The sequence below is a fragment of the Alligator mississippiensis genome, chromosome 3, assembly GCF_030867095.1.
Source record: "Alligator mississippiensis isolate rAllMis1 chromosome 3, rAllMis1, whole genome shotgun sequence".
NCBI lineage: Eukaryota > Metazoa > Chordata > Crocodylia > Alligatoridae > Alligator > Alligator mississippiensis.
The window spans coordinates 159,826,667-159,846,613 of record NC_081826.1 but is presented as its reverse complement, the minus strand read 5'-3'; positions in this window follow the sequence as shown (position 1 = coordinate 159,846,613).

Genomic DNA, 19,947 nt, shown 5'->3' with positions numbered 1-19,947 from the left:
TTCTATTCCACTTTTGCAAAATAGGGATACAACTACTTCTCTACCTCACAGGGAAGTGGTGAAAATGTGTTAGTTGCTGGATCGGTACTGGTAGCATTCACGTAATTCTGCAATACTGTAAAAGGGTATGTAGGAAGTTCTGAGATTGGTTTATTTTACATTATATTGCTTTATTTTTGAAGGCAATTATGAACATGCTGATGTTGTTACCACTACCACAAAATGGAGAGAGCTCAAGCAAAAAAGTTTCATTAGTTAAATATGTATGTACACTGGAGTCTTCTCCAAATATTATCACTAGATCTGGAAAGATAAAGCAGTTTCCTGTCATTTGACTTGAAAACAATAAAATGCTACCTTCATAATTTTGAAAGGATTTTTCAAAATTGTTTTTTTTCTTGTTAAATGCTGTAAAACATTGATGGGCCCAAAAGCTGGCTGGAAATGTTGTTTTTTTTTTAATCTATTAAAAATGCCAGCCATATAATTTCTAGATTTTTGAACTTTCATCATTTTTAAAGATTCTATATGCACCAAGGAAAATAATACCAAATGATTGGGTTTTTTTTAAAATTAGGATGGGGAAAAATGAGTATGTATGTATTATACAGTGTACAATAAAAACTTGTCCCATGTGTTAAAGGAAGACCCAGTATTTATAAAGAACAAGACTGAACCTTTACCCATTAGCCTCATCGGGGTAGAGTGTAGATGCACTGGCTCTGGAGCCTTTAGCAATAATTGTGCCATAAAGAGCAGTCCAGGTGTAAAAATCAGCTTTTCTAGAGAAGGAGGAGGTAGAAACATTCATTTCCCTGCATGACATTCTGTGATTTACTCCGGTGGGAGTGAAGTGCCTAGAAGGCCCTAGAGATAATTTATGTGTGGAGAAAACAAGGCAACATCATGCTTTTTTCCCCCACCTGCAGTTTTGGCCCAGCTGTAAATGCCCCCTATCCACCTGCATTCCTCTACTCCTGGCAGTTACTCCAGACCTTTGAGTAATTTTACTCCTCCTCAAATCTTCATACTTCCTGACTCAATTTCCCAATGTCTTTTTCCACAGTCCCCCTCCCCCTCCAGTCTCATAACCCCCCATTTCCCAGCACTGCAAAGATTCCACCATTTGTCAAAACTCCCTCATAGACCCGTGTCCCCATTAACTCCCAGCTAGAGACTTATACACACTTTAACCTCATGCTTTTCATAGCCCTTCTCCCAGTACATTTCCTCCAAATGCATTCACAAAAGCCAAGGAAAAGAATTACAGTAAAGCATGTTCTACCAGTAAAGAGTAGTCCACCTGTTTCCTTTCCTTCCCCATTCCTTCCTCAAACAAGGTTGAACAAGCCAAAAAAATGTAGGTCTAACTGCACCTGTGATTTTTTTTTTTTTTTTTTTAAACAAGGCTTATATTTTACACAAGTATTTGCTCTGCTTACAATAAAAATAGCTACGGGCAGCTACTACCATAGCCACTTCCTGCTTTTAATGAGGTCAGGTGAGGTTTGCCACGAATGGGAAGTGAATCTGATCCCACAATGTGGGGATGGGAGGTAGGAGGAAAAACGCAGAGCCAAAGGGTAAAGGAGTCGCAGCTACACACTTAAACATGCTAACACCCACAAACCAAAATGCACAAAGGATTCATAACAAGCATCAGGGCCAGGAGAGGATCATGAGGCTGCACAGTGTGATCTCAGGTAGCCAGTGACCTATATTCTGACACCTTCCTAGCAGCAAATTTGCTTGCTGCCCTTCTTTTTTCGGGCCCTTTGATACACATTTGTTACTCCATGTCAGGACCCATCTTCCTGGCAAACGGAACGTGTGACTGTAGTACATACTACTTGAATTTACCTAACATGGGTAACCAGAACAGTGATGTCAGAGCAGCATGGACATTAGCATAGGGTAAGAGCATGAGTACAAAACATCAGGTAACCTGGCAGACTGTGTGCTGTGTAGCCATACCCACAGGCTCCCCAGGAATAAAAGTCTTATCTCAGTTACAGTATGATAAATTCAGAGTTAATCAGTAATGGAAACAAAATTTGGTCTTGTCACTGCATTAAATTCAGCAGGTCAATTTGAGAGGAGGAATGCTTGTAAGGTGTGGATTTAAGATGCATCTGAAAATGTTAATGTTTAAAAGCAAAAAAAATGGTAATCATATTTTAGCTGAAATATGGGCTCGTTAGTATACCAAGTGCAGAAGCCAAGCAGAGAATGTGTTCTTCTGTGGAACATGTACTCCTTCCACTTCGTTGAAGATAAAAGTACTTAAATTCAGTGTCTCATTATTGCACTTGACCTTCAAAATGCTTTTCAGCTGTGTGGAAGAATTTGGTATTGCTGGAAGTGGAGGACCAGCAGCATTATTTAAGAACATGATGCAACTATGTTCCATTTTTCGTAGCTGCAAAGTAGGTATGAAATACGAATGGCAAGGTAATTCCTAATCTCCCTGCATTTATATCACCCTGAGATAAAAAACATTGCCAGGACCTCAGCAGACCTCAGTTCAGAACATCTACTTCTGTTGACTTACCAGCATTCATAACTCTTGAAGCATTGTACGGTATCGAAGTATTCAAAATCAGAGCAAGGCCTACTCCAACTCCACCATGGCCCCGGCTGGCTGCACAACAAATCCCCTCAAGCCATGCTCTGCTACAACATCCATTTCTGTCGCTCTATGACAAAGACATCTCCCATCATACCTCCATGCCACAGTCACTGCTACAGTAGCTTGCCTTGTGAATCTTTCCCCACTCTGTCTTGCTCACTGCCCTACAGCTTTCCTGATCTCCAACTGCTCACTATGATCAATCCAGCATTAACCACTGAAGCTCTTCACCCTCTTGCTAGCCCAGGGCCAGCTAACAGTAAAGTTTCACCGGCAAGATGTGGGACTGGGAGTAGTTTAGCTACCTTTAGTCACCAGTCTTGGCAAACAAAACACCTTGCCCTACAGAATGGTTTAGTGGGGATGGGAGAGAGAAAAGGAAGGGAAGAAGTTGGGGAAAGAGGGTGAGGAATGTGGGGTTGTGACATGGTGGCAACAGAATGGTGTTTTGGATACGGGTTTCCTTATCCCAAATCCATTCTGCATGTTAAAATATATGTTATTTATAATAGTCATGAGACTTCACTGAGGTAGAATTTCCATGGTACCATATGCATATGCATAAAGAGACTGTCCCATCCAAAACAGTTTACCAGTTTAAGGAGGTAACATGTAGAAGGCACAGTGGATTGCAATGACATTCCCAGTGTCACCCAATAAGACAGTGGCAGGAATAGGAAGCCGTTTTAAAAATCCAGTGGGATTTCATCAACAGCTGGTATAAAGCCAGCAGAATCATGTGAATTTAAGAGAGCTATGCTAGTTTATACCAACTGAGGGTCTGACCCATTGGTTTCCTCCCCAAATGAATTTCAGGTATGCAGAGGTGTGGGAGGTGCACCCACAAAGTACCTCTCTTTTAATTGCATTCAAAGGCAATTAAAAGGGCAGATTTTTGAGAAAGTTAATATCCTTGAAAATGTTGTTGCCAGGACACACAAGATTTTATTTCAGCTTCCTCCAGCACATCTCTCTCTCTGTCTCTCACACCTCACACACATGCTATAAAAGCAGCATTCAGGTTCCAAAGCTCAGAGACACAATGGCTCCACAGTCTCCTGGGAAAGCTCCTGTCCATAAAAGTTAAATGAGTCCAAGGGGGAAGTTTTAAAGGATCATATGAGTTATACATGAGAAAGACTAAACCTATTAGATCATCTAGTCCTGTCACCTGCTAGTGTAATATTGTTTCCTACAATATTATTCTCCAGTACTTGATTGAGTACTTAATTTATCAAGCAATCTGGTAATAACATAAAATAAGTAATAATGGCTTGAAAACCTTCATCAATGCTGAGCTCAAAACAGGTTTATGCAAATCCTGGATCCAACAAAGCCCTACAGCAATTTAGAGTAGTCTTGCTGCTCTAACTTGTGATGCCTTGATAGGATCCTGGAAACCCTCCAGGGATTGCCAGAGTGAATACACTTCAGCTACTGATGAACTGCCTCTTCTGGTCCCTGACATGACAAGGCAGACTTGTTGCTAGTGGTTACTTGTTGGCTAGAGATATCTTCATTTTGTTGGTAGAAAAGGGCACAAATAATCTGGCCCAAAATTAGAAGTCTATGAGAAGCGATGAACATAGGTGGATCTAGGATTTTGAACAGAGGGGGTGCAGGTGGTGTGGGGCTTCATCATTTAATACAATGAAGATTTTTCTTCAGTTAAAAAATAAACTAGAAGCCTTGCCAATATGCTAGGGGCCTAGGCCTAAATTATTTGGTTTAAGATCCAAGCAAAATCAAATATAACTGAGTGCAGGAGGAGGAAGGGGAAGGTTGACTGTCAGCTCCAGAGTAGGGTGGGCACCTGGTGCCAGAGGAGTACAGCTGCTATCCCCCAGCCTGGCCATCAACAAAGCTGTTTCTTTGACTCCAACGTGTGGGTCCCTCTGACAGTTTTCTGTGGCCCCAAAGAGCTCCTCACTAGGGCTGTATGAAATGGCACTGTTCCGTTCCCACTTCAGTTTCAAGGTCTGGACAAACTAGTGTTTTGTATCGAAAATAAGTCTGAGTTGAAACAGCGAGCCTGTTTTGACCATTTCACCAGACCTGGGAAAAAAAAACTCAGCCCATGTGGGCTGAGTTCCCAACCCCAGCCGGGGCCAGGAAGTCAGTCCAGCTGGGCTGACTTCCCAGATTGCACCGGGGTGGGAAGGCAGCCCAGCTGGGCTGAGTTCCCATCCCCAGCGCTATGATTGAAATGTTTTGACTCGCCTCGAAACAAAATGAGGCTATTTCAAGGGCCTTTGTTATTTCGAATGTGCTGTTTCAATCTCAAAATGAGTTGAAAAAGTGTCAAAATTTCATACAGCCCTATGCTCATTGCACTTTATGCATTGCCCCTGCTACTTCAAATGCTCCCCGATTCCAGTCCCCTCTTATTCCACGTATCACCCATGCTCAGCCCCACCCTATGAAACACATTCATTGCTCTCACACCCCAGTAAGTCCTACCCTGGCCCATTTCATTTCCACAGCCTTCACGCATCCCTCTTACCACTCCCTCACCCCCAGCTTCTCATTCCCTCCACCCTCATAATGGCCCAGTCCCTCCTCACCCCACAGGAGCCTTATCCTCTCAGAACCTTTACCAAAACAGTTCCCCTTACCCCTGATAGCCCATACCTGGCCCATGGATGGAGGCTGATTGCAGCTGCTTCCCTCCCATTCCAGTGCCTCCTTCCCCAGAGCATGCCCATAGCTGCCCTCCACCACTTTCCACCCTCAACAAACAACTTGTGTCTGGGGATGACTTATTTCAGATATCTGCAGCACCCCTACCTGGGGAAGCCAACGCCTCTGGATCTGCCCAGGCCATTTTTATGCCACCCTGCTTGCACCAATGATTCAGCCTCCCACAGTCTCCATCATCGCTGCAATAAATGACCTGGGAAAGGGTCACTGCAGTAATTTACCTCTTCACCTCTATTTTGCAACTCCCTGCTGTCCCTGACTGCTGCACCACCACATAGTTTAGCCTATCTTCAGCTCTGCCTCACTCCTGCCTGTCTCTGATGTGTCGCAAGTTCAAATCCTTTAGAAACAATGCCACCCAATACAGGCTCCTCAGTAGCAGCACACCTTATTGGGCTGGGGATTAGCAAAGAAACATTACCAGGAGAAGATAACAGACAGAATAATTATAGAAAGTGTAACCCTGGATGCGATGCTACCCTTGCCATCACCTGAATCGTGGGATCCTGGGGTACCTGGTGGGCCTGCTCAGCTCCCTGGGTAGCTTCTGCAGGGTCCCTCAGTGGAGAGCCTCCCCTTACAAACAAAACAACCTTGCAGACCATTATAAAACTATTTACAGAATTTAATTGTTTATGAGATAACATACAACTAATATAATAAAACAAGTGTTATACAGCATAACCTGGTGATGGTGGCAAAAGGTTTAATGATTCTTTAGATATACATTACACCAGGGGAAGGTATACAAATTACCCACCATCAGTAAGGAAACAATAAATAATTAAATTGATACACCAACTAATAAACTATCAGGAACTTATTTATACACTCAGTCTGTACCTTATACTCTTCAGGATAACTGTGAGGACCCTGCGTGCACTGTGCCTGCCTGGGTGTCTCAGAGCAGGACTGCTCTGTCCTTGGCACAGGAGCCGTGGGCGGCACAGCCTCACAGCACCCAGCAAATGCAGCCCCTCCCTGGGTTCTTCCTGCCCTGTGGCTTCTGGTGGCTGGAACAGTCCCTGCCCCTCTAGCCCAGGGCTTCTCTGGCACACTCATCCTGCCCCTCCCTGGGGCCTTCTCACTCACAGAGAAACCTGGGCAGTCTCCAGCAGTCTCCCCCTGGTCCTGCATCCTCTCTTGTTGCTGCCCTGGAAGGGTACCAAGGGGAGGCGAGAGGGAGAGAGGATGCACTATTTCTCTCCAGTGCAGTCTCTCCCTGCTACCTCTGCAGGGCTCTGCCAGGGGCTCTGAGGCACAGCTGTGGTAGGGTCCTTTCCCTGACCTCCAGCCCATCTCTCTTCCCCTCTGTTCTCTCCCCCAGGAAAGGCTGCTCCCTGCTTTTAAACAAGCCCCCTCAGCCAATCCCAGGCTTGGGCTCTTCCTGGGCTTTTACTAATGTCCCTCTCATTCAAACCTTACTGGGGGTTACACATCACCCCACCCACTTCAAAGAGGGCGGCATCCAAGGAGATTCACTAACCCTCAGGGAAAACAGTGTCCTTGCTGGGACAAACTGTCTCTTTACACTCTGTCCTTCTGCAAGGCAGCCCTTCCTATCCCTTCAGGTGGGTCTCTTTTATAGCAGCATTCAAAATGAAGAGAGCTTTATTTGTGGGAGCAAGGGTTGTTAACATATATGGAGTGAATAGATTAGCAGGATTCAAATAGATAATAATGAACCATAAAGTCAGTTGATTCCTTCAGCTCTTTCTGAATAGAAATGCAGCTGTCTGTGTCAGGACATTTGTTTTAAACTTTGAGTGGAGCAGGCATCAGAAGGGTGCGATTGCACCATCCTCCTCCCTTCCTGATCCAGCCCTGGCCATGAAGAAAAATATTAATATGACAGTGGATAAATAGTGTCCAAATTCCATGAATAATTCTCTCAATGGATGTATTGTTCTTGTTACGCCTCAGCTTATTAAACTATAGAAAAAATTATCCTCAGAATTTTCCTTCTTTGTTAATCGTTTGTACAATGGCAGCACCAGGAGGATTTATAACAAGACCTGGTCCTGAGGTCACTACATGCTGTACAAACACATCGTAAGAGGGCATGTCTGCCCAGAAAACATACACTCTCGCTAGACAAACAAGACATAGGGTGAGAGCTGATGTGACTTGTCCAAGGTAACGTATCACCCAAATCTACTCTTTTCCCTAGCACCTGCACAATCCCAGCTCTCTTGGTAATTGCTTCCTGAAGCTTCATAAAGCCAATTAGCCACAGAAATATCAAATGCCATATCACGAGTACATGTACCCTGGTTAAAAAAAAAATACAGACCTAGAGATGGTCCCCATTTGTAACACCATGGAGTGTTGCAGTCCGGTGTGCTAACAAGCAGGGCCTTCCTTTTGATAGTTGCCAAGTCTAAACCCTTTCATTGTAATGCTCAGTGCTATGCAATGCATTGAAACTCTTGGAAGTCCATCTAGCAATCTGGCTGAACTATCAATATGAGCTGCTCCTTGTGTGGAACATATGGGCCTTTCTGATCATGAGTGCCTAGGACACATGAAGCCTACTATAGGTTCATAGATTGCTATGAGTTATTAGAGCTGTATTTGACTTCCTGTTGGTGTAAACAATTCTAGACACAACCTATATATTGGAAAGAAGACAATGTACCGTGTTGAAAGGTTTTTGTTTACTAAAACAAGGTTAAATCTAGCTCTGGTTGGGAACTGGATTTTCTGCTGGTGGAACATGCATGTTATTTTCATTAGCACAGAACACAACAAAAACAACAAAAGATATTAAATACAAAGTAAATTATTTTTTTAAACAATCAATATTTCTTGTCAATAAAGTTGAAATCATTGGCTCTGATTAAAGTGTTTTAGATAGAAACAGAGTACAAAATAACCTTTTAAATGCAGAATCAAAATGCCCCATACCAAAAACATTAAATCAAAACAGACAACCTCTTCCACCAAAAAAGTCCCCCAGACATTCTTCAAAATTTACATATTTCTGCAAAACAAATGCCTTTTGACAAATCAGTATCTGCCACCAGAAAAATGAAAGAAAATTTCCAACCAACTCTGCTGAAACATCACATTTGGAGTAATTTTTGAGTAATCCCATTACAAATTTTGAATAATTCCATCACAGTCAGTTAGGCCTAATCACATTCATAGGTATAACACTCTAGACTTCAGTGAAGTTGCTCTGGATTTACACCAATGTAACAGAGATTAAAAGAATCTGGCTCTTAGAATTTATGCATGTGTGCACACACATGAAGAATTACAGAGACATGAACAAACTCAGTTAAGGTTAGCCCCGATTTCAGTTATGTCATTGGTGTAAAGTCATTGACCTCAGTGGGGTTCTCTGGACTGAGGAAAAGAAGATCAGAATCTAAACCAGAGAGATTGAAAATGCAAGGAGTATTTTAGGAGAGGTCTGCCTCTGTTCTTCATTGACTGTTAGAGAGGGTGGAGGTCAGACAGAGTGGGGGAGAAGTAAACACATAACACACAGATACACCCTTGCCTCACCAATTCAGAAACTGTCCGTGAAATTCCAAACATCTGGAGCAGATTACTTCATTGGCCTTATTGAAATAATTATTTAATTAGTCTCCTTTTCACTTTCTCTTACCCTCCTCCCTTCTGTTTTCTTCACTGCCCAATTCCCAGCTGTAAGACTACATTTTAAAAGCCCTAGCAGAACTGCATTCTTCCATGGTATATATGAAAACATTTTCATTCTCTTTTAAACAAACTTTTAATTTTTATAGAGTAATACATGAGCTTATCATAAAACACCCTAGAAATCCATTTCATTCTGGTGTCCCTTATTAAACTTCTGTCACTTTTGAACCAAACAAACCAGGCAGGCTATGTTTCTTGACTTTTGGATCCATCTACCAACAATATATACAAGTGTGGTTGAACCAAAGCCCTTCTATGGGCTGGGGCAGTACTTGCAAAGGCACTGCAGGAAGAGCCAGCTGGGGCCATGACTGCACCACACCCTGCTACTGTCCGAGGAGCAGTGAAGTGAGCACAGCCCCTGGTGCTGCCACTTTGCTGGAGCCAGCCCGGGGGGGGGGGGGGGGTCAGAGCATCATGGCTGCCCAGTGCCTCCTGGGCAGAGCTGCAGCCCGCACCTTGTACCCACCTGGGAGCCAGACCCTGCTGTTTCTGCCTCGAGCTCCATGTGCACATCACATGGGTCTTCCCTGCATCTTCCATGCCCCATCTGCTGCGAGCCCTGCATGGCCAGAGCCAGCGCCTGCGGCCCATCAGTCCTGCATCTCCCAGCCTGCTCTACCTACCAGGTTGCAGCACAGAATGGCAGTGCCACTGACACAAGAGGGAGGGGTTCACATCACTGCCTGCAACTCTGCTGCCCCAGGCTGTCCTGCAGCACATGGTTCCCTGGCGAGTGTGGCCTACAGCCTGGTGGTTCCTGATGTGGCCGAGGTAAAGCGCTCTGCTGCCCCAGCCTCAACCTTCTCCAAAGGTAGCCAGCCGGGCAGGGAGTGCATTGGGGACTTCTGCTGCCTGAGCACCAGCCAGCCTACAGGCTCTGTGCCAACCCAAGGATGCCCTGTAGCCCCATGCGGGAGGATGAGAAATCTTTATCATTCCCAACTGCCTGGGGACTCCGGCTCCTGCCCCAGGGCAGGTGGCTTCCATGGCATATCTGTGCTTCCATGGAGCAGGGCCCTCACCCACAGCTCTCACTTTCGGGGCCTCCACTTGGCTCCTCCAGTCCCTGGCCTCACCCTGGGGGATGGCAAGATGGAGTGAGGTCCCCAGTTCCCAGGAGCCAGTTCTACAACGATAGTAAAATGTGTATTTAAAAAAAAAAAAAAAAGTTAAACAAGAGTCTACATGACCTCTAAACTAAAACATCATTCAGTTCATATTATTATACATTTATGGCAATCCCATGCATCTTAGTCATTTTCCTAAAGCATTCGTTTTATTCAGTTTTGTGGGGGGCAAAATTGAGTAGTTAATTTTGATGTTGAGTGTTGTGCTTTATTTATTAATGTACCATGTAAACATTTAACATGTCTATTTATTATTTTTTTATTAATAATGTGTCTATTTATTAAAGTTTTTGATACATTCGTGTTTATAATGGGGAGGGGGGGGCTCCAATTTTCTGTTTGCCCAAGGCCCCAATAAATTTTAATCCACAACTGAGAGTATGAATAATATATACTGAGAATTCAGGCAGCAGAAATAAGGCCAGTCAGAAATGCCAGTCCAACCTTCACTGAAGTAATGTACAGTAAGAGCTCTGTTATCCGGCAGCCACTGTGAATGGGGGATGCTGGATAACAAAATATACAGGTTAATTGAGTGTCCCCGGCTGCCGGTTCTCCCACCGTGTCTGGGGCATCCCTCCTGTGGCATTGCTGACCCTCCTGCAGGCCCTGCGGGCTCCATGGGACAGGGAGGCTGGGCACTTCTGGTTTCACTTTTCCTTACAAGCCGGCATGCCAGTTTACAGAGCCTTCTGGCTTGTAAGATGCCAGTTAACAGAGAGTTTACTGTAGCAGGTACAGTTGATCCTGCTTTGAAGCAGGAGAGTGGACTGGATGAGCCCTCAAGGTCCCTTCCCCCCTTACTTTTTATTATTTTTATACCCAATGAGAATCAATGTCTTACAACATTGTGAGAGAAAAAGAAACAAGGCCTGACATTCTGAAAATAAAAAATAAAAAGAGCCCACTTGGTTCTGATACAAACTGTCCTGCATTCTTGGTTATGTCCCTTAGACACTACAGCTCAGGTTTTCCACCTGTACAATGAAAATAATAATGCTTCATTACTTCAAGAAAGGTGGTGCAAGGATAAAATGGCTCATACCTGCAAAGGACCAGGAGGCTGCAAATCATGACCTCAGTGCTCTTGTAGATTGGCCAATACTGAAAGACTTGTGCCTAATGCTTCACGTCTGGGTGGGGGATGTCTAGATAATACTTCACCTTACACTGGGTGTATGAGGTTGGCTCCTGGTGTCCCAAAGAATGGGGGGTGGGGAAACACAGGGGAAATGCCCCAGGAGAGAAGCAGATGGCCCAGTCATGTCTCATACCTCCCATTAGGAAGACAGACGGTGACAGACGAGTGGCAAATGAAGCCAACACACCAGTCATGCTTTAGAAGCATGTGTTCAGTGTGTATAGGCAGGCACGCCACAGCATCCAGTATAAACAGAAGCTGGAACAGCAGAGACAGCTGACAGAAGGAGCTGGGCTGAAGGGAAAACACAAGCCCTGTATCCTCATTCCCCACACTGGACGGGGAGAATGCTGGAAACTAGGGCACTCAGAGGACTGCCCAACAGTGGGTGCCCAGGAGTGGGAGCTACTGACAGGGACCCACCATGGCCAGGAGAAACAGTAAAGGAGATGGACCTAAAGTTGCGAGCTGATACTACAGTGCCTGAAGGAACTCTGACTGAGTTGAGGAACACAAAGATTCTAAGTGCTTTAAGTTCTTAATTGTTGTTTCGGTATTAATCTTATTGAACTATTGAATGCCTGAAAACGTCCTGTGTGGGCTAGACTGAAACCTTAGTTCAATGCGATTTAAAGAGATAATGGGGTGCCCTGGCACCATACAGGACTTATTAGAAAGTGTGTAAAAGCTGGTAGCAAGGCTTGAGTAGGGGTGGCAGGGAGCCCAAACCTTAATGATTTAAATATGTACCCAGGATGTTCGGGTGGACCCGACTGCTTGTCAGGTATTAGAGGATTCTCTTGTTTTCTTTTTTTGTTTAATCTCTGGAACATCTGGTTGGCGTGTGGATGAAGGTAAGTGGAGACAGGAGCCCTGCAAAGGTGACCCACAGTCCCAACACATAGCCACAGAAACATCAAGAGCTTTCTGCTTATTCAATAATATCAAGACATGGTGGGCTGTGCTAGAACAGAAGGGCAGCGCACAGGCATGGGTACCTGCTGAAGCCAAGCTGTTGTCAAAGAAGGTCATGCTTCTGGAGAGCCCTGGCTGCCATACCTGGAGGTATCAGACATTTATGGCATCGGATACACTGGGAGATCTTGAGGAACATCATAAACTTTCAGAAAATGAGGGCTCACAATACCCCTGGCTGATGTGCGAGTACAGCTTCCAATTCAAACAGAAGCAGAAACTGAGGCCCACTTGCACCTGTCACCATGCAACAGATCCTGGAACAGAAACAAAAATCATTTCACTCCCATAGTGCTAATTACTCAACTAATTACCCATCCTGAAACTCTCATGACTCAGGATCTTGAGAAATCAGCCTGGGGCAGGAGAGCCTTTCTTGCAGGTTGTTATGATACGACTCAAAAGGCCAAGGAATTGGGACATGAAATATCTAGTTACACATATTAGGATGCAATATAATGGTGTACTGTATTATAAATATCACAATACTATGATACAACATGATGTCATGGATAGTAGACAGAAGCTGTATGAAAGTTTAGTAATAAAACCGGAAACCTAGCAAAACCTCTGGTTTCAGATTTCCATAGAAAAACAAGTACTAACTCCTGATGACTTCAAATCAAGCATCTCTTCTCCCGTGCCTAATGGTTCACTGGGCTCATACAGTTACAACACACCAGTTACTGTAGCTAGCAGTACACAAGAGAGTCTAGCTGCCTTGGTCTCCTCACCCTGACTGGCCAGGTATCTATTTCTAGTTGGGTAAACTTGGAGAAGCCTTTCACTTAAGTCCAGAGCAGAGCCTCAACTCACACCTCATCCATAACACCCCTACTGCTGACTTCACTGTAGGAATAATTAGAATTGCATCTCTGTCCAACAGGTCTGCCAAAGTTCATGATCTCAGCTTAGTTTTGAGCCAGTTTGGGACAATTATTATTTTAAGTGAAACTAAATCCAACTGCATGGATGCGCGTGTTTAGAATGTCAAAACAGGTGAGCTGGGTTCTGTTTTGAATTCCTATTTTGTAAACCCAAGGGAACTGAAACTATTGCAATGATTCACATAGACTCACAGGAACTAGAAATAGAAAAAAAACTGTTGAGTCATTCCTTCAGTGTCCTATAATTGTGGTATGGTTCATCTGAACCTACTGGGTTGGCATTACAGGGCCAGATACAAAGCTAAGATAAACCAGCATAATTTCAAGTAAATCTACAAGGGACTCTGTGAAACTGGAACTGAGAAGAGTCTACTGAAAATCCTTTATCCAAATTGAACTTCCCCATTTATTATACTATTTCCATGCACTTCTGTAATTAAAAAAAAATACACAACCAAAAATCCTACATAGGAGAGTATTTCTCCTATTGCGATTCTTTTTTTTTGTATACTCAAGCTACAACTAGTTTAAATTTGGGCAGCCTAAAATTTAGTTCACAGATTAGAACACAACTGAGTTATTGCTGTTATTATTTAGATTGTGACAGAGCATAGTTTACTCTGTGGTTTCCAAACACAGAGGAAAATTACTTATGGCTGGATCCTATTCCCATATAATTGAATGGCAACATTCCTGTTTACTTCGCCAGTACCAGGATTAGGGCCTGAAATGGAAAAAACTCTATGGAATAGGGATCATCTTTCTGTTATACAGCACATAACAGAAGACGGGCTCAGTCCCTGAATGGAATTGCTGGCTATAACCAGTACTACGGCAGTTCAAGTAAGTAATTGTGCTAATTTACATTAACAAAAACACTATGCAATAGTAAATTAATGAAACTACTGTCCTTGCCCTCAAAATAATCCTACAATCCAAACAACAAAGGGCACAAAATAAGTGTGTTAAAATTAACAAACTAATGTGTATTTTTTTAGATTTCACTTACTGAGTAAGTGTATACTGGGAAAAATGGGAAATAATTTAATAGTTTATTTGTTCAAATATGTATTTTGTCTTGGTGGAAAAAGAAAACACCCTCTCATCCATGTCAGTCCTCTGGAAAAAGGATGAGAACAAAAGGAAAGAGAGCTTTTCCCCACTAAAAACCAAAACACCCCACTAAACAAATCCTTTTTTATTATTATTTTTTTTTAAAAACCTCAAAAGTCTCTTTCCTCTAATTTTCTGTTTTGAAATTTTCCAACTGAGTGAAAAAATGACAATGAAATAGATGTTTCATGTAGCACTTCTGGTGTCTTCAAAATGCCATTATCACTGAAAATTGCTTCAATTCTAGCAGCTCTATAAGAAATGTTTTTTGAGTATGTTTTGATGGCAGGGAGAAAGACCCCTCCCTAAATCAGTCCAAGTCTGGGGATCAGTTCATTAAGTTCAGTCCCGATTATACAGTGCTACAGTGGAGAAAAGAAAAAGCACAACCTGCAGGGAAGCTTGAGACCAAACAGCTGGAGCTAGAAGCTAGATCCTCTTTCACTCCTAAAAAAATAATAAATTCTCTTTATTATATTGCTGCAATAAAGAGAGTGAGTAAGTACAGATGGGCTCAGCTGATGACCTACAGCTCAGCCCCAGGGGACCAAACTTTCAATGTAAACAAGCATAAAACATGAACAGGACGTGGAGGGGCTGAACTAAGTCAGGAGAGCTCCAGAGGTGTCACAAAACTGAGGAAGGTTTATCTTGTTCGGTCTGTCTTCTTCTCCCTGGGTCTCCAAAATGAGGATTTTTATTTTTCTTCTGATGCAGCCACAGTAATTGCTAAAGGGCTTATTACTTATTGGTAATAGGATTACTTTCACCCAAAGAGGAACTGCACAGAATAGGAAGTTGGCTGTTATGAAAATATTAAGGATGTAACTGACATTTGTAATTCCCAGGAGATCCTGGCAGAATTTTCCTTACCAGGAATTAAGACGAAAAGTGGACAGTTACTTGGTTACCAGATGGTGTCTCAGGGTAAAAACAGAATGAGTTGTTTAAGCCCAGGGATTCTTTTACAAGCCCTGACATTTTATGCTCATGATTTTATGGAACATTGTAATGCATGTCCTGGTACTTCCCTGGACATAGTAGAGTACTGTCTACACTGCAGTATGATATATTGAAGCTATTTTGGGTGTGGCTAAGGACTAGCTAAATGCACACGATTTACTCAGCGTCTTCAGTTTTATAGCCCATGCCGAGTTTTATGTTGTTGTAGTTATATTGCTAGCAGTCCCTGGATTTAGACTAGCTGATGTTTCTCATCAATATTTACAAATTTACAATCACCACTTTGACTACAATGTAGCTATGCCATTAGATATTTTTTATGAAACATTGAAGTTACTTCCCATTCTCATTGGCCCAGTGTGAGGAAAGATTAATTACTCTTATTTTAGGAATTAAGAAATCAGGTACCTTAAGTTACCTATCCAAGGTCACAGTAGGACTAGTGACACAGCTGTGAACTGAACCCAGGCCTCATATGGTCATCTAGGATGGTTTAGGCATGGGCAAATATGCCTTGAGTGGGGGCTGAAATAGATGATCTCTTGAGGCCCCTTCCAGCCCTAATTTTCTATGATTCTATGCTGTACAGGGCATTTGTAAAGTCTTTGTGCAAATTTAAACTTGAATAACTTTGGATATGCACATGATAGAAGCAAATTTGTAAATGGTGATTGAAAGTATAATTCATTAAGTTTTTTTAGCATAGTGTAAGTTATGCATAGGGTAAGGATCACAAATGCAATTCATGAAATCACTCAGCACCAACTGGAAAATGTTTTCTATGAGTTGGAAAAATCGGACTGAATGATGTATCATTAAAAATAGTGCTTATGTTGAAGTCTAGAAATTTGAGCTATATTGTGTTAGAACTTAATGGATTATGCTTTCAATTGCCGTTTACAGTTTGCTTCTATCATGTGTACGTCCAAAGTTATTAAAGTTTGAAGTTGCACAAGGACTTTATAAATACCTTGTATCTGGCACTTAACTGCTGGATGGACAAAGAAGGCCTTTTAAAAGCTTGGGAAATCAAACTGAGATGGAAGTAACAATACTTTTGGGGGAGAATATTCTTTCTTGAGTTAAGCCGAAAATCATGTGTGGTTTTGTTTTTGTTTCAGGTCAAAGCAATTTGAATTCCCAGAGAGATTTGAATAGTTCTGAATAGGTGATGTGGTAATTCCAGTAAAGCACAGTCTAAGCAAATGTCTTCCAAAAAATCACCCTCCACTGGGGTTTGAATCAAGCTCAGACCCACTATCAGTATTATAGACCGGCAACAGGAATGTTGACAAAACAAACTTTATTGAATCATCACAATGACCATTTTTGCATTACGCATTATGAAGTGTTTCATTTTTGTCTTTAAAACCTAAAAGGCTCAATATGTGTCTGTAACTAAGTTTTGCATTTAAGCACTTTGATGCCGCTCAGCAGTTGGATAAATCGCACCTCCAGTGCTACCAGATGTGTCAGATGCAGCATGGTATTCTCATGTTTACTGAAAGTGCAATAAAGCCCCAAATCAGCAAAATAGTTGGGAAAAAGTTCTTTGCAAGCTTTTGGGCACAAACACCCTTCTTCAGACATTGGGAGACTCTGCTGCTGTTATGAGTTCTTAGCTGGTCTAATAAAAGATACCACATCTACCCAAAGACCCTGCCTATGTCCTTAGACCAACACAGCCACAACCAACAACCCTGAAACATGGAAAATATCAAAGTTTGCTGTTTAAAATGGAAACTTCACAACATGAAGAAAAAAGAAGCTAACCTCAGCAGCAACATATACTTTCTAAGCCTATGAAAGAAACACATCATTCCCAGAGGACTGAAAATACAGACTTTGGATTTATGACACATTACAACCTGCCTGAAGTCTGACACACCAGGTATCCTGCCATCAGCTGACCACATGCATTCCTTCACACTTTTCCCTTCCTTCCCCTCCTCCCTCCACCTCCTTTCCCTCCTATCTCTACCCTTTGTCTTCCAAACTTCCACTCATTTGCATCTTCACAAACTTCTTGTTTACCGTAGCGTCTTTTCTACCTTGGAGAACTCATAACAGCAGCAGTCTCCCATTGCCTGAAGAAGGGTGTTTGTGCCCAAAAGCACACAAACAACTTTTCCCCCAACTATTTAGTTGGTCTAATAAAAAAAATATCACAACTACCCAAAGAACCTTGCCTGCCAAATCAGCAAGGCACTTGAGCACACACTTAAGCACATTTGCTGCAGCCATTTCTGATTCAAAGAGTGCATCAGAACAAGAAATAAAGCAGCTAATGAAAGGGTAATTTAAAGAGTTTAAAGCTTGAATTAGCAGTAGCTTGTGTGATCCAAGGACTACTTTCCACCCTATGCCTTTACAGCATCTAGTAAAATCTAGCACCCTGAACCTAGCTGAGACCCTCAAGCATTGTCATGTTATTACTATGACTAATGATGAGAAGGGCAGTTTATTTTATACAAAGTAGGAATAACAGATTCCCACTCATGCTGGGAGATCAGAATGGTTTCAAATGAATGAGGATCCTCAAATGTTAGACAAATGGGAGCTCCCCCTCCATATTCTTGCCTTTAAAGTCTTCAATTCACTGTTACAGAGCTATGCTTTGGACAATTTATGCTGGCAGCTGGCCTGATAATATATTTGCAATTCAGCTGAAAGACAAATGAGAACATTATGCAACTGAACGTTTCATGACCACAGTTTCTCAAATGTCTGTTAGGTTGGGTTTTTTTTTTCTTTCCTTTCCTGAATTAAAAAATATCTTGAGTTTTCATTTGGCCTGGGCATAATTTTTATGACTAGCATTGATTAAGATTTACACGCTTGGGGCACATCTATATGAGATGCCACCTGCAAAGTAGCCAAAAAATACTGCGCTGTAGCATGCCACAGCATGGGCAGTTTTAATACACTATTGCACAGTAGTATTAAGCTACTGCACAGTAGCCTCACCTAAAAGACATTCACCAATGCTACTGCACAGTAACTCCAATTACTGCACGCTTATTTAGCGCTTCCTAATACAAGTACTGAATAAATGCACACTAATGACTGTGCAGTAGCATCTCATGTAGATGTGCCCCTGGTTGACTGAAGTTAGGCACCTATAGAGCTATATATAGGATGGACCCCAGTAGCCTGAGTTTCAGAGGTGTTGGGTAGGTTTCCAAACCCTATGAAAACACAATCACTCACACTGAGGTTCCTACATATAGATTTAAAAACGTAATAGGGATGGTTGAAAGTTTAACACTGCAACTTATGAAGGAAAATTGGATTCTCCACCAAAAAAAGCTTTTTTCTAAAAAATTTCTGATATTTCATCAAAAAGGTCTAATATTTTAGCCAAAACCTGGAATATTTTTATTCAAAATAGCACTATGCCTCACAGGAGGCATAATGCCAATGTCTTGCATTCCATTTTCCCCCCAGGCACTGGACTCATGGGCCAGACTATCTCGCACAGTACACCACAGCCGTGGACTTCCCTGATGGGCCCTTGCCTTCTGTCCGAAGGGGAGAGAGCTATGTCATGGATGATGAAGTCTGGCCCACAGAAGTGACCAAAAATGTGAGGCTCCCAAACTCCAACACTGTAAAGTACTGTGATGCCATCATAGATTTTAGCTGAAACCTTTTGCCGAAGTAAAACATTTCTGACGATGCCCCCTTCATCCAACCATCTCCAGTCCATAGGCTCAGGCACTGCAGTGCAATATTTTATACGGCATGCCCTCCTTCTGATTTTAACTAGTGCAGAGATATGCCGCTACTAAGCACTATAGGAACTACTCATATTTAGTAAAATATTGATTTATTAAAAATCTCAATATGGTTTAAATGAAGGAACTTAAAGGAGATCTTTGGAGCATTCGAATGTCTTTATAGCTGAATGAAGTCAATAATGAATCTGCCTCAATTTCAGAACTGAAGTATGGCATAAAGGCAAAGATAACGGACTTGTGATATCAGTTCTTTCCATATTCAGTGCTGACTTATTGTATGATATGGACAAAGTCACAGAACCTCAGTTCTTCGATCTGTGAAATAGGCACAATAGCAACCTACCTCTAAGAGAGGTTCTGACCTTAGTATTATTATTAGTCTTTCTATTTGGGCAGACATTTAGCAACCAAAGCTAGGTCAAGATGTTCTTCAGTGGTTCACTGCTTTATCAAGTTTTATTTTTGTTTTACTCTCTCTCTTATGTAAGCTGCCCTAAGCCTGTCAGGAAGGGTGGCGCACAGACACACATACACACACCTCATTGATACTCCCTAATATTTGAAGCGAAATTTGCTGTGACAAAGACCTTCTCTGTAACCTCACTTTCCTCTCTTTGAACCTAAGTTCCTCCATCTAAAGTGTCTTAATAGTACTCCTATATAATTATAAGAGAATTTGGGGGTGCTTAGATATTGTGAGGATTGCCATAGAAAAGTCTATCAGTAAAGAAAAAGCATCACAAATATCTTGTAACGTGGATAAGAGAACCCGAGTCTCCCTATACATTAAACACAGCTCCATGTAGGTATTATTTACAAAACTGTAAATCTACTAATTTCAGTGAAGCTGCCTCAGATTTATACTGATTAGAGAAAAATCTATTCCAATTAATTTGATTTAAGGAGGAAACATATTGAAACTTTGGCTGCCCTAGAAATGTCTAATACCCACCCTTTGTGGTACAACCCAGAATATATATTTTTTGAAACAGCTACTTCC